Below are 13,828 nucleotides of genomic sequence, written 5' to 3'. Positions count from 1 at the left end.
ATGAAGAATGGCGGACCCTCCAATGTTTTTATGAGACCCGGGCTGAGTGGTGGGAGTGGGTAAAAAAACAAATAAAAGGATTTTTTATTAAACAGGGGAGGGAGAAAAAAGCAAAGGAGAGGAGGGTGTGGGTGGGACTACAAAAAAGATTAAATAGGTACGGGAACTTAATAAATATGGGGTTTGATTTTAAAGAAGAATATAAAGAAGTGAAAAGAGAGATGGAGTTTTTAATGGAGAAGAAATGCCAGAGCATCATTTTTAGAAGTAAAGAGAAAGAGATTGATGAAGGAGAAAAATGTACGAGATTCTTTTTTAAAAAGATTTTAACAAGAAATATTTTAATGAAAGGTCTGGAGGGAGAAGATGGAGTTTTAAATACTGATACCGAGGGCATGCTAAGGGTGGTGGAGGAGTTTTACAGTAATTTATTTGGGGAAAAGGAGGTGGAGGAGGAAAGGGTGGGGGAGGTGCTAAATTTTATAGAGGGGGTGGTGCAGGACAGAGGCAAGTTGGAGGGAGGAATTGGGAGGGAAGATTTAAATTATAGTTTTAAGTCTTTTAAAAAAGGCAAAGCACCGGGCTTAGATGGGCTGCCATGGGAATTTTATGGAAAATTTTGGTATTTATTGGAATCGGACCTTTTAAAAATTTTTAACGAATTTGACAACTTTAAAATTTTACCCGAGAGTTTTAGAGAGGGGGTGGTCACATTGATTTTTAAAAAAGGGGACAGGTCCAATATTAAGAATTGGCGTCCGATCACCCTTTTAAATTTCGATTTTAAACTCTTGAGTAAGATTTTAACCCTGAGGATGAGGACGGTTTTACCTGACGTGATCCACCCGGATCAAACTTGTGCTGTGGCTGGAAGGAGGATCGCTGACAGCCTCGTACTGGTAAGAGACGCCATCTGTTTTGCGAGAGACAGAAACATTCGGCTCGCCGTGCTAAATTTAGATTTCGAAAAGGCGTTCGATCGAGTCTCGCACCAGTACCTGTTCAAGGTGCTGGGGAAAATGGGCTTTTCGGCGGGGTTCATAGCACGGGTGGGGCTTCTGTACACGGGGATTAGAAGCAGAATCCTGGTGAACGGGGTCCTCTCCAAGGCAGTAGACGTCCGCTGCGGTGTCCGCCAGGGCTGTCCGTTATCGCCACTTCTGTTTGTGTGCTGTATAGAGCCACTGGCACAAGTGTTGAGAAGGGATACCCGGATATCAGGGCTGGGCATTCCAGGGAGCGGTGGGCAGGAGGCCCGCTGCATTTTATACATGGATGACGTGACCGTACTGTGCACTGACCAGCCTTCTATTGACCGGACTGTTGACAGGACAGTGTGGTTTGGGAGGGCCTCAGGGGCAAAATTAAATAAAGACAAGTGCGACCTAAAACTGTACGGACGTTGGACAGAGACTGAGCTCTCTGGAATGCCAATGACTGTAAGACCTGACCAAGTGAGAATCCTCGGGGTCCATTTTAATTCTGACGGACATGGGGATGGGAACTGGGAGGGGATTTTAAGAACAACTGAAAAACGGCTGGGGTTTTGGAGACTGAGGGAACTATCGCTGGAGGGCAAAATACTCATTTTAAAATCAGTGATTTTACCCTTGTGGCTGTTTGTGAGTGTTGTGTTTGTGCCGTCTCGTGCCGTGTTGTCTCGTCTTGATCGTGCTGTGTTTTATTTTTTATGGGGCACCAAATGGGAGCGGTTGCCCAGAACGGTAGTCAAAAAGAAACCAGAGAAGGGTGGGAAGGGGGTTCTGGATTTTTATACTGTGTTGTGGTGCCACTTTGTGGCGCTGCAGGTGTCCTTGTGTCTGTCCCTGTCTTGTAAAGCGTCTTTTTTTGTCAAGTTTTTTAGTGGGGCCTATTTTAAAAGCATTGGGGTGGTGAGGGTGCCTTTAACGGTACCCTTGGCTTTTAAAATGGTGGGAGGGTATGTGAAGATGAAGGCCTTTTTAAAGAAGATGGGGATGGAAGGGGTGGGAGCGGGGGTTTTAACTAACCACAAGTCTCTCCTGTCCTTTGTGCAGGGTAGGGATCCGGTGAGCCAGGTGCGTGAGCTGGCAGTAGGCCAGCCAGAAGAAGTTTGGAACGCTGTGGCCCACCCAGATCTGCTGCATCGCCATAGAGACCTGGCCTGGCTGGCGGCGCATGGGGTCCTCCCGGTCCAAGGAGTGCTGCATGCCCGGAGACTGGCCAGGACTGCAGAGTGCCCTTGGCCCAGGTGTGAAGAGGAGGAGTCGGTCCGCCACTGTCTATGGGACTGCCCGGTGGCAAGGACCCTCTGGACACAGTGCGGGCCCCTGATCCAGCTGCTGCTGGGAGCGGGACTGACCCTGCAGTGCCAGATGGTGCTGTACGGCGTGGGCAGGGGAAGGACCTCACGCCGGTGGAGGTGCCTGTGGCTGGCCATAAACTGTGGGAAACAGGCCATCTGGACTGCCCGCACTGTGTGGCTGAAGGAGAACAGGGCCTTGTCACCGGAGGCACTGAGGAGGGTGGCGTTTGCCTCCCTCAGAGACTACATGTGGCGTGACCGGCGGAGAAGAGGAGTGGACTGGGCCAAGGGGGCATGGGGGCATGCAGCCTGGACAATGATCATGGGGCCGGGAGGGCCAGCCTGACCGGCCTGGATCTGATATGACGAGGTAACAGGGGCGGTGTGAAGGCAGGTTGTTCAAGAGCGCCCACCGCTGCCCGGTACAAAGGTCGTCTGTTTTAAGGATTGTGGTTGTGATTTTAAATATTGTGTGTGCTTTTATCGATAAAAAGGGAAGGGCAAAGGGTCCTCGCGGGAATTTTAATGAAATTACTTGCTTTTATTGTATTTAAATATATGTTTTTACTGTAATGTAATTTTGTTATTTATGAAGTGATATTTATTTCTGTAAGGACATGCCCGAGCACAAACAATGTATTGTATTTAAAAATGTGTTGATATAATAAACCTTTTAAAAACAAAAAATCTGTTCTTATCAGTTTAATATCTGATACGTCCCCTATCAGGGGACTATATATTAAACGGATTTTTGGCACAGGGAGTCGGAGAAGGAGCTTGCTCCGTCCGCTTCAAGCATCGACCCGTTATTGCAGTGCGTTCGGGAACGGTGCGCCTCTCCAAGTTTTGTGCAAAAAAAGGTTGTGTTTTGTTGCCCTGTTCTTCCCCCTTTTTGTTTGTTTGTTTGTTTTTTTTGTATGTATGTAAATTGTGTTGTAAATAGGGTGAATATGTGCCCTTGTTGTAAGTGTGCTTGCCTCTGTTTTTTAGCAAAATGATGTAGTTTTCTGTGCGGGACGTAACTGTTTGTTGTCATTGCGCTGTCTCGCTTTTCCCACCTTCCCTCTCGGATTGTCTGTCCGGCCGGCCGGCTGGCGGCAGTGGCAACCCCGGGTCAGTGGGAGTGGCTGGGAAGGGGGCCGGAGGCGCCTGGTGCGCTGAAAGGTCACATTTCGCTCGGGTTTCTCTTCAGCACGCACAAATCTTTCGCCTTTTACTAAAGATTTCCGTGGAGAGGAACGCACCTGAGTTTGTGCTATTTTTGGATGCTCCGTCCACAGGGCGGGGCAACTTCGAACGGTTTAAGGACAGACGGCAATGTGCGACAGGTATGCGGGTTGCTTGCGAGTCGCCGACTTGCTCGTTTCTGGCTTATCGCCTGCTTGCCGCGTTCGATCGATGCCCCGCTCGCTAAATAGCTTTGGTCGCTGCCTAGAGAGCGGCTATTCAGTAAGTAACTCGGTAGTAAGTACGTAACAGCGTACTCGGTATGTGTCGAGTGTTTTTGGCGGCTGTGCCTGCCAGTGGAGGACAGTGGATCTTGGTGGGAGGAGCCAGCTGAGTCCGGTCGTTACGGTAGCTCGCCGACCGGCCAGTCAGTGCGTGCGCAGGGTTCTTGGGAAGGCGGGGAGGGGGGCCGGCTCCTGGGCCAGGTGGCGTCTTCCCCCGAGCGCGGTCCGGGGCCACCGGGAGGGCGCCGTCGGCAGGGGCCAGTGTGCGGTTATCGCTTCTCGGCCTTTTGGCTAAGATCAAGGGTAAGATCCATGATGGTTCATGGATCCCCTAGGGTCTCTGCTGGAGGTCTGGAGCGTATTCCACCTGCTCTCAAGCCAGGCTTTGGCCTGGTGGTGAGGAGCGATCGGGGGTTTTTTAGGTTCCCCCTGATAGACTAGTACCCTTCGGGGTTAGAAATGTACCCTTCGGGGCCTGAATTGTACCCTTCGGGGTTATCTGATTGGATTTATTGCTACTGGAAATTGGATTTGGATATGGATTGACTTGGATTTTGATTCGGACAACGGCGTTGTTGTACATATGTGAATAGGATTAGTTAGAGTAGATTTAATAATAAAAAGGTAAAACTCTTAGCCAACGCTAATGCCTTGACTTTGAGCTTCACCACAAAAAAAAAAAAAAAAAAAAAAATCTGTTCTTATCAGTTTAATATCTGATACGTCCCCTATCAGGGGACTATATATTAAACGGATTTTTGGCACAGGGAGTCGGAGAAGGAGCTTGCTCCGTCCGCTTCAAGCATCGACCCGTTATTGCAGTGCGTTCGGGAACGGTGCGCCTCTCCAAGTTTTGTGCAAAAAAAGGTTGTGTTTTGTTGCCCTGTTCTTCCCCCTTTTTGTTTGTTTGTTTGTTTTTTTTGTATGTATGTAAATTGTGTTGTAAATAGGGTGAATATGTGCCCTTGTTGTAAGTGTGCTTGCCTCTGTTTTTTAGCAAAATGATGTAGTTTTCTGTGCGGGACGTAACTGTTTGTTGTCATTGCGCTGTCTCGCTTTTCCCACCTTCCCTCTCGGATTGTCTGTCCGGCCGGCCGGCTGGCGGCAGTGGCAACCCCGGGTCAGTGGGAGTGGCTGGGAAGGGGGCCGGAGGCGCCTGGTGCGCTGAAAGGTCACATTTCGCTCGGGTTTCTCTTCAGCACGAATTAACCTGTTGCCTACCACTGGCTTGCTAGTGGTAGACAAGGGGTTTTCGGCTGTTCTCGAGAGGCTTCTCAGAGCTTGTGTCCCTTCTTTCTCTCCTTTTTCCTCCCTTTCTTGGCTCCTTCGCCCCCCTCTTTTTTCCACCTGGTTTTTCCTCCTAACCTGACGGGCTGCGAGTTCCGTTCCCAGTACGTGGCTTGACCGCGGCTGGTGCGGGCTCGCAGTTCACGGACCACCCCCGGAACAGCTGTACCTGGAGCGAGGAGAGAGTACCAGTGGCTTGACCGCGGCCCTCTCTGACTTCCAGGTACCCCAGGGCCTGTTGGGAGGAACCAACCAGGTGGCTGGAGAGAAGGAGCGAGGGAGCTGATCCAGGAACTGCGGAGGGAGCTGCCGTTGCCAGAGCCTGCCACCAGAGGGAGCCGGACCCGGAGGAGCCTCGAGGATCCAGAGAGCCAGCCAGGAAGCCCGGGACTCCACCATCCTTTCCTGGACTGAGGCGGCGACGAGGATCCTCGAGAGCCAGCCAGCGGAGGCAGAGACTCGCCTGGAGGCCACCCTGCCAGAAGACTCCCGCCATCCGGAGGACGAGCTCCACTGCTGCAGAACGCTTCTCTGCCGGAAGCCAGAGGCGAGTACAAGAGCTGCCCGGAGAGAACGCCCGGAAGGGCTGCTCTCCGGGCCTGTACCAGCCTTGCTGGGCCTTCGCCGGTTGCTCTCTCTGCCTCTGGTTTTTCAGGCCCTGCAGCAGATCCAGCGGAACCCCTCCGGAGGACGAGGCGTGCGGAGCAGGCAGAAAGGGGGATCCGTGGACCTCCCCCAGAAGACGGCGGCGCCCTTTGGATCCGGACCTGCTTGCTGTGTACCGGACCAACGCTTGGCGCCCCCCCACCGGAAGGGAGGTTCACTAGCGGCAGGGGAGCTGAACCATCGGCCCCCCTTGCATGTTCGGTCCCCCTGGGACAGGCCATCAACCTCAGGCGATTCTCGTTTCTCTGCCCACAGCTGGACTCCGGCCCCCAGCAGGAATGGCGACGGCGGCTCAGCCAGGTGTGCGGCGCCACAATGCCGTCCGGCTAACCCTCCTGAACAGCGGAGAGGGGGGCAGCAGCGACAGGGTAGGCCCCCTGGTGGAGCAAGGGGTGAATGGCGCAGCTGTGGAGGGCGCCACCGAGCCAGCGTCCACTAGGGGGGGAACCAATGCTGCTGCCCAACAGCCAACAGCCAGAGGAGAGTGACAGGTATGACCCGCCTGGAGTTTAGCCGGGCAGTGCTTCAGCGAGCCATGGGCTTCGTGCCAGGCGACCTGAACTGCCTGGTGAAGGTTCCAGGTAATGCTGATATTTTTGAAATTAGCTTTAAAAACGCTAATGTCCTGGAGAGGTTCTGGAACCTCTATAGAGAGGGGAAGGACAGGTCTCCCCTTAACAACTTTCAAGTTGAGCCCCTGTCCGACACGGAAAGCAAAGTGGTCACTGTGCAGTTTTTTAATGAAACTGTACAGGACCACGATGTGAGTACGTGGTTGGGCAGGTATGGCCAAGTTAAATCTGAAGCCAGGAGGGTCCTGGATGAGGATGGAGTCTGGACCGGGGCCAGGAAATGGCTGGTCCAGCTCAAGCCTGACCCCTCTGCAGTGGGGGGGGTATGTCACATCCCCAGCACCATCACGCTGGGGAGACACCGGGGCGTGGTGTTTTATTACGGCATGCCCAAGCTGTGCAGGAACTGCGGCGAGTTAGGTCACTTGGCCGCAGCCTGCACAGTGGTCAAGTGCAAGTCGTGTGGCGGCGAGCACGAGACCAGGGCGTGCCGTGACCCGAGGCCCTGTAATCTTTGCGGGGTGAGGGGGCATCTCTTCCGGGATTGCCCCCTCTCGTACGCGAACAGGGCCCGGAGCACCGCGCCCCCACCACCGTCAATGACTGCCCCCCCTCCCCCACCCCACCCTACCCCCACACCACGCACTAGAGCACCCACCCCCCCTTTGCCCCAGCCTGACAGCCTAACCCCCACAACACAAACACTACCAATCCTTCCCTGCAGCACAACACCGGCAACCCCCACCTCAACAGCACCCCCTGTTACCCAACCCACTGTCACCACAGTTAAAGAGGAGCCTGACTCTGACACCCCCATTGTGGTGGAGGGGTCAGACTCCTCATCTGCAGAATCGGACACAAATTCCATCACTCCGTGGCAAAAACCTAAACGAAAAGGGAAAAGAATTCGATCACCCACAACAGCCAAACCGCAAAATACACCCAGCCAGCCTCCAAACCCAGCAATAACACGCCAACCGATCAATGCCAAAAGACACACAGTACAATCTAATAAAAAACCGGTACACAGTCCCAAATCTTTCGCCAGGCCTAATACCCTTCCCAAACCTCCCACCCATCCACCAAAATCAGTACATTACAAGGAAAACCTACAAAACATCGGCACACTTCACCCCCACTCTATTAGGGACCAGCCAGCCCCCGGTCCGGACTCTCAAAGGGAGGCGACAACATCCCCCTCCTCCCAGGCCCTCCTAGGCCCTGGGGGGAGGCCTGGGGCAAAAACAACCACCCCCACCTCTCCAGGACGGAACCTCCCAGGCAGTCAGGAGGGGAGACCCATGGGAGAACATGGTCAGGGGGTGAGTAGGCGCCACAATAACCCGGATACAATTTTCAATACAATTAATCAAATCTGTCAGAATATGGCTAACAGCCATACTGGATCACCAGACACACAAAAACAATAAATATTATGGCACACAACTTTACACTCACCACACTTAACACCCGAAGTATCAGACACCCCGACAAACGCACCACCGTTTTCTCCATTCTATCACAGATCCCCTCAGACGTCGTCCTGCTCCAGGAATGTGGTATTCCGTTTCGGGAGTGGGATGGCGTTCTGGGGGAGGAATGGAGAATGGGAGACTCTCTCTGGTCTGGCTCAAACATCGCCAGAGCTGATGGGGTCGGCACGTTGATGAAAAATCCCTATGCTAAAATAACAGCACACAGCATTGTGGAGAGTGGGCGAATCCTCGTCACCGATCTCGAGGTCGGGGGTTCCCCACTCAGGGTCATCAACGTGTACGGTCCCACCAGCGTGGCCGAGAGAGTCTCCCTATTCACTAAACTACCACCACTGTTACACTGCACGATGCCCGTCGTCGTAGGGGGAGATTTCAACTGTGTTTTAAGAGATGAGGACCGCAGCAAACCAAGGCCGGATCGCTCCGGCACCCTGCTGCGGTCCCTCATCGAGGATTTCTCCCTCTGCGACGCCGGGGGCGCCTCTCCTCCCCAACACACTTTTGTGAGTTCCTCTGGCTCCTCCTCATCCAGAATTGACATGTTTCTGCTCTCCCCAGGCCTGAGGGTGCACAGCTATTCCACCAAGGCGGTGCACTTCTCGGACCACCACATGGTAACCGTGTCCCTGGTCTGGGAGAAACCTATAACCGTGGGTAAGGGGCTCTGGCGGATGAATATCAGCCATCTCCAAGACCCCCAGGTGCGTCTCTCCTTCTCGAGAAGATACCTGGAGTGGGTGAGTCTGAAACATCTCTTTGACTCCCCGGTGGAGTGGTGGGAGATGGTGAAGGAGCGAGTGCGGGGCTACTTCCGGGCAGTCGGACGGAGGAAGGCGAAGGAAGGGAGGGCAGTTTTTGAACGCCACAATGCTGCCCTCCAAAGACTAAGCCTCCTCCAGTCCCGAGGCCTGGATGTCAGCAGCGAAATTGCACAAGCTCGGCAGAGCCTCACCACCCTCTACCGGGAAGAGCGGAAGAAACAGACCTTCCGCTCCAAACTCCAGGGCCTCCAGGAGGATGAGAAGTGCACGCGGTTCTTCTTCCGCAGGGCACGAACCAAGACGAATAACATCTTGTCTCTCTATAACAGCAGAGGTGTGGTGGTGTCTGAAGAGGCGGAGGCCCGGGAGGTGGCCAGGGAGTTCTACGAGGGCCTTTACAGCGAGAGGCCCTCAGACGGGGCTCTCATGGACACCTTCCTGGGCTGCCTGGACAGACGCCTGGGAGATGAGCAGATGGAGGCGGAGTTGAGCACTGAGGAGCTCACCAGGGCCGTGCACTCCCTGAATACACACAAAGCTCCGGGCCCTGACGGAATCCCAGCTGAGTTTTACCAGGCTCACTGGGATCTCCTGAAGGGGGACGTGGCGGAAGTGTTCAGGGCTGCGTACAGGGAGGGGCGGCTAGGCGCCTCACTGAGACAGAGCTCAGTAGCTCTTGTCCCAAAGAAGGGGGACCTGAAGGACCTCCGCAACTGGCGGCCGATCAACCTCCTCTCAGTCGATTACAAGATCATGGCGAAGGCGCTGATGGGGAGGTTCCAAGGCCTGATAACATCGGTGATCGGACCGGACCAGACCTGCAGCGTGCAGGGGAGGTCCATAAATGACAACCTGCTCCTCGCGAGGGATCTAATCATCCACTCCGGGGAGCGGAGGTCCCCCTTGTGCCTTCTCAGTCTCGATCAAGAGAAGGCATTTGACCGGGTGAGTCACGTGTGCTTGGAGAGAGTGCTGGAGAAAATGAACATTCCTGGCCCCCTCCTGCGCTGGACAAAGATCTGTCTGACAGACATAACGGGCAGAGTGGTTGTCAATCGACAGCCCTCTGCCCCGTTCGATGTCAGGTCTGGCGTCAGGCAGGGGTGCCCTCTAGCATCTCTCCTGTACGTCATCTACCTGGAACCGTTCCTCCAGGCCATTAGGGCCAATCCAGGGGTGGTGGGCTATCCACTCCCTGGAGCGGGGGGGGAACGGCTAAAGGTGATGGCGTACATGGACGACATTGCCATCGTCGCCACAGACAGTCGTTCTATCGCTTGTGCCACCAAGGTGTTGGACGACTTCTGTGTGGCCACTGGCGCCCTGGTCAACAGGGACAAGAGTGAACTGTTTCTGTCTCCACATTGGAGTGAGGAGCTGACCGTTTCCTTCCCTGTGCGTAGGAATACCATCAAGCTCCTGGGGGTGACCTTCCAGGCTGACGGAGGAGGGAGAACCAGCTGGGAGGAAGCCCTCCGCCACGTCCAAAATAAAATCAGGAGCTGGAGTGCACGGCCCTTGACCATGGCGGGTAAGATCCTCGTCCTGAAGGCAATTGTCCTACCCATTCTGCTCTATGTGGGGAGGGTGTTTCCCCCAGACAAAGCCACCGGGAAGCTAATTACCCGGATGGCTTTCCGCTTTGTCTGGGGGAGTACCATGGAAAAACTTAAACGCGTCACCCTCCTCAAAGAGGAGCGGAATGGGGGGCGGGGGGTCCCAGACATTGTGAACATCATCATGGTGCAGGGTCTGGCCACCCTTGTCCAGAATGCAGGGAAGGTGGGTAAGGCCTCTGGTACCTTTGCCAGGTACTATGCCACCCCCTTCCTCAGAGCAATGGGCTTGGGTGTGCTGGACCTCACCATACCCTATAGCTGGGACCCCCCCTATGTTTATCGAGCCCTGAAGGACTTTGCCTACAGGACGGGTCTGCCCAGGGCTGGCCTAACCTCGTGGAGCTATAAAATGATTATGGCTCATTTAAGATCTGGAGAAATTGTAACGCTCCCGAGGGGGGGGCCAGACCTGGACCCGCAAGTCATCTGGGCAAATGTAACACACAAATGTCTTACAAACAAACAAAAAGACATTGCCTGGATGACAGCCCATAGGTGTCTCCCCACACGAACGTTTATGTACCGCCGGCACTTAGCCCTGACCGAGCGCTGCCCCCACGGATGCACTGACTCAGAACACATCCACCATCTGTTCTGGGAGTGCTCCGTGGCCAGGCGGGTCTGGGGCCTTGTTTGTTCCTCTGTCTCCCTAAGCAGGTTCCTGCCGAGGTCCTCCCTGATGGCTGAGGGCATCCTCTACGGTCCGCCGGGGGGATGCAAGACCACCGTGCTCCAGCGTCAGTGGAGGATCATCAATACCGTGAAGCAGGTCCTGTGGGAGACGAGGAACATCAAGGTCTACCAGAAAACATCTGTAGACCTGATCACTCTCCGGAGGAGGATTCAAAACCTCCTCCAGGACGGCATTCTGGTGGACATGCACACAAACAAGAACCTGGCGAGAGAGAAGTGGGGGGTGGACCACTGGAAAGAATTCATCATCTAGCCCACCCCCCCCCCAAGGGACACAGAAGCCTCTCGGGACAGCAAACCTGAGCGAAATGGACTTTCCTTTTTCTTGGTGTTTTAATCCACCTTTGCTCTCTTTGAATTACATATTGATTTTGTGTTTTGTGACTATTTTGTTTTTGAATCACTTTTTCTTAAAATTTGTTTTTCATTCATTTTGATGTCTTTGTTCCCTTTGGTTTAAGTGTTTGTTCTAAATGATTTGTTTTGTGTTATTGAGTGTGTTTTAAAAAAAGAAAAAAGATTTTAAATTGTTCAGAGAAATTATAAAAACCAATAAAACAACCTTTTACTAAAGATTTCCGTGGAGAGGAACGCACCTGAGTTTGTGCTATTTTTGGATGCTCCGTCCACAGGGCGGGGCAACTTCGAACGGTTTAAGGACAGACGGCAATGTGCGACAGGTATGCGGGTTGCTTGCGAGTCGCCGACTTGCTCGTTTCTGGCTTATCGCCTGCTTGCCGCGTTCGATCGATGCCCCGCTCGCTAAATAGCTTTGGTCGCTGCCTAGAGAGCGGCTATTCAGTAAGTAACTCGGTAGTAAGTACGTAACAGCGTACTCGGTATGTGTCGAGTGTTTTTGGCGGCTGTGCCTGCCAGTGGAGGACAGTGGATCTTGGTGGGAGGAGCCAGCTGAGTCCGGTCGTTACGGTAGCTCGCCGACCGGCCAGTCAGTGCGTGCGCAGGGTTCTTGGGAAGGCGGGGAGGGGGGCCGGCTCCTGGGCCAGGTGGCGTCTTCCCCCGAGCGCGGTCCGGGGCCACCGGGAGGGCGCCGTCGGCAGGGGCCAGTGTGCGGTTATCGCTTCTCGGCCTTTTGGCTAAGATCAAGTGTAGTATCTGTTCTTATCAGTTTAATATCTGATACGTCCCCTATCAGGGGACTATATATTAAACGGATTTTTGGCACAGGGAGTCGGAGAAGGAGCTTGCTCCGTCCGCTTCAAGCATCGACCCGTTATTGCAGTGCGTTCGGGAACGGTGCGCCTCTCCAAGTTTTGTGCAAAAAAAGGTTGTGTTTTGTTGCCCTGTTCTTCCCCCTTTTTGTTTGTTTGTTTGTTTTTTTTGTATGTATGTAAATTGTGTTGTAAATAGGGTGAATATGTGCCCTTGTTGTAAGTGTGCTTGCCTCTGTTTTTTAGCAAAATGATGTAGTTTTCTGTGCGGGACGTAACTGTTTGTTGTCATTGCGCTGTCTCGCTTTTCCCACCTTCCCTCTCGGATTGTCTGTCCGGCCGGCCGGCTGGCGGCAGTGGCAACCCCGGGTCAGTGGGAGTGGCTGGGAAGGGGGCCGGAGGCGCCTGGTGCGCTGAAAGGTCACATTTCGCTCGGGTTTCTCTTCAGCACGCACAAATCTTTCGCCTTTTACTAAAGATTTCCGTGGAGAGGAACGCACCTGAGTTTGTGCTATTTTTGGATGCTCCGTCCACAGGGCGGGGCAACTTCGAACGGTTTAAGGACAGACGGCAATGTGCGACAGGTATGCGGGTTGCTTGCGAGTCGCCGACTTGCTCGTTTCTGGCTTATCGCCTGCTTGCCGCGTTCGATCGATGCCCCGCTCGCTAAATAGCTTTGGTCGCTGCCTAGAGAGCGGCTATTCAGTAAGTAACTCGGTAGTAAGTACGTAACAGCGTACTCGGTATGTGTCGAGTGTTTTTGGCGGCTGTGCCTGCCAGTGGAGGACAGTGGATCTTGGTGGGAGGAGCCAGCTGAGTCCGGTCGTTACGGTAGCTCGCCGACCGGCCAGTCAGTGCGTGCGCAGGGTTCTTGGGAAGGCGGGGAGGGGGGCCGGCTCCTGGGCCAGGTGGCGTCTTCCCCCGAGCGCGGTCCGGGGCCACCGGGAGGGCGCCGTCGGCAGGGGCCAGTGTGCGGTTATCGCTTCTCGGCCTTTTGGCTAAGATCAAGTGGTTTGTGGGAGGGAGAAGCGAACACAGCAAATATGGCGACAAACAATTGGAGAGCTGTAAGGAATACGGTGAGGGTGAAGTGGGCAGGAGTCCCAGGGAGCATGCCACAGAGGGAGGAGTTTGTGAAGGCTTTTGTGTTGGAGAAGTTCTTGCTGACGGAGAAGGAAATCTTGGGCATTCAACGGAACGGAAGGGAGGAATTCGTGGACATCGCCTTTAGGGGACCGGATGCGTTCAAAGCCTTTATGGAGCGGAGTAAGATGGAAGACCTGGGGCCGTTCCGACTCGAGTCCATGGAGAGGAGGAACCACAGGGTGGTAGTGATCAATTTATTTGATATGAACGTGCCGGACGAGGCTGTCGGGAGGTACCTGGAGCGGTACGCCAGGGTGGTGGCTGGACCCAGATACCGGAGGGACGCCTATGGATTCTGGAACGGCCAGAGGGTGTACGAGGTCCTGCTCCGGGAGAGTGACCATGGCTACGAGGGCTACCTCCATCCTCCAGCCCTCTGCATGGTCGAGGGAGTAAAGGGCCACGTTATGTACTCCAGGCAGCCTCCCTTCTGTCGACGGTGCATGGAGGTGGGCCATGTCGACGCGGGGTGCCGGTCGGTGGTATGCTATAACTGTAGACAGCAAGGGCACATGGCGGCGGAGTGCAAGGAGCCACGCACCTGCAACACCTGTGGCTCCAGAGACCACTTCATGAGGGCATGCCCTGAGCGCCGCCGCACCTACGCCGACGCAGCCAGGGAGAGAGCAACGCCTACACCAGGGCCAGCGGGGGCTGAGAGGCCTACACCAGGCCCAACAAAGG

At 54.3% G+C, this 13,828-nt stretch overlaps 3 non-coding genes and 2 pseudogenes across 3 annotated transcripts; all 5 read left to right on the top strand.

The window, feature by feature from the left end:
• Positions 1-2,950: 2,950 nt before the first annotated feature.
• Positions 2,951-3,124, top strand: LOC133106305 (U2 spliceosomal RNA; annotated as a pseudogene).
• Positions 3,125-3,456: 332 nt separating this feature from the next.
• On the top strand, positions 3,457-3,573 carry LOC133105929 (U5 spliceosomal RNA). The gene has a single exon (XR_009704114.1). It is a non-coding gene; the product is annotated as a U5 spliceosomal RNA (small nuclear RNA).
• An 808-nt stretch (positions 3,574-4,381) lies between these two features.
• LOC133106496 (U2 spliceosomal RNA) lies at positions 4,382-4,582 on the top strand (annotated as a pseudogene).
• Positions 4,583-11,903: 7,321 nt separating this feature from the next.
• Positions 11,904-12,094, top strand: LOC133106180 (U2 spliceosomal RNA). The gene has a single exon (XR_009704351.1). It is a non-coding gene; the product is annotated as a U2 spliceosomal RNA (small nuclear RNA).
• Positions 12,095-12,426: 332 nt separating this feature from the next.
• Positions 12,427-12,543, top strand: LOC133105928 (U5 spliceosomal RNA). The gene has a single exon (XR_009704113.1). It is a non-coding gene; the product is annotated as a U5 spliceosomal RNA (small nuclear RNA).
• Positions 12,544-13,828: the final 1,285 nt, after the last annotated feature.

Source organism: Conger conger, chromosome 12, assembly GCF_963514075.1.
Source record: "Conger conger chromosome 12, fConCon1.1, whole genome shotgun sequence".
Classification (NCBI taxonomy): Eukaryota; Metazoa; Chordata; class Actinopteri; order Anguilliformes; family Congridae; genus Conger; species Conger conger.
Note: the sequence above shows the minus strand (reverse complement) of the source record. Positions and strands in the feature narration are given on the sequence as shown.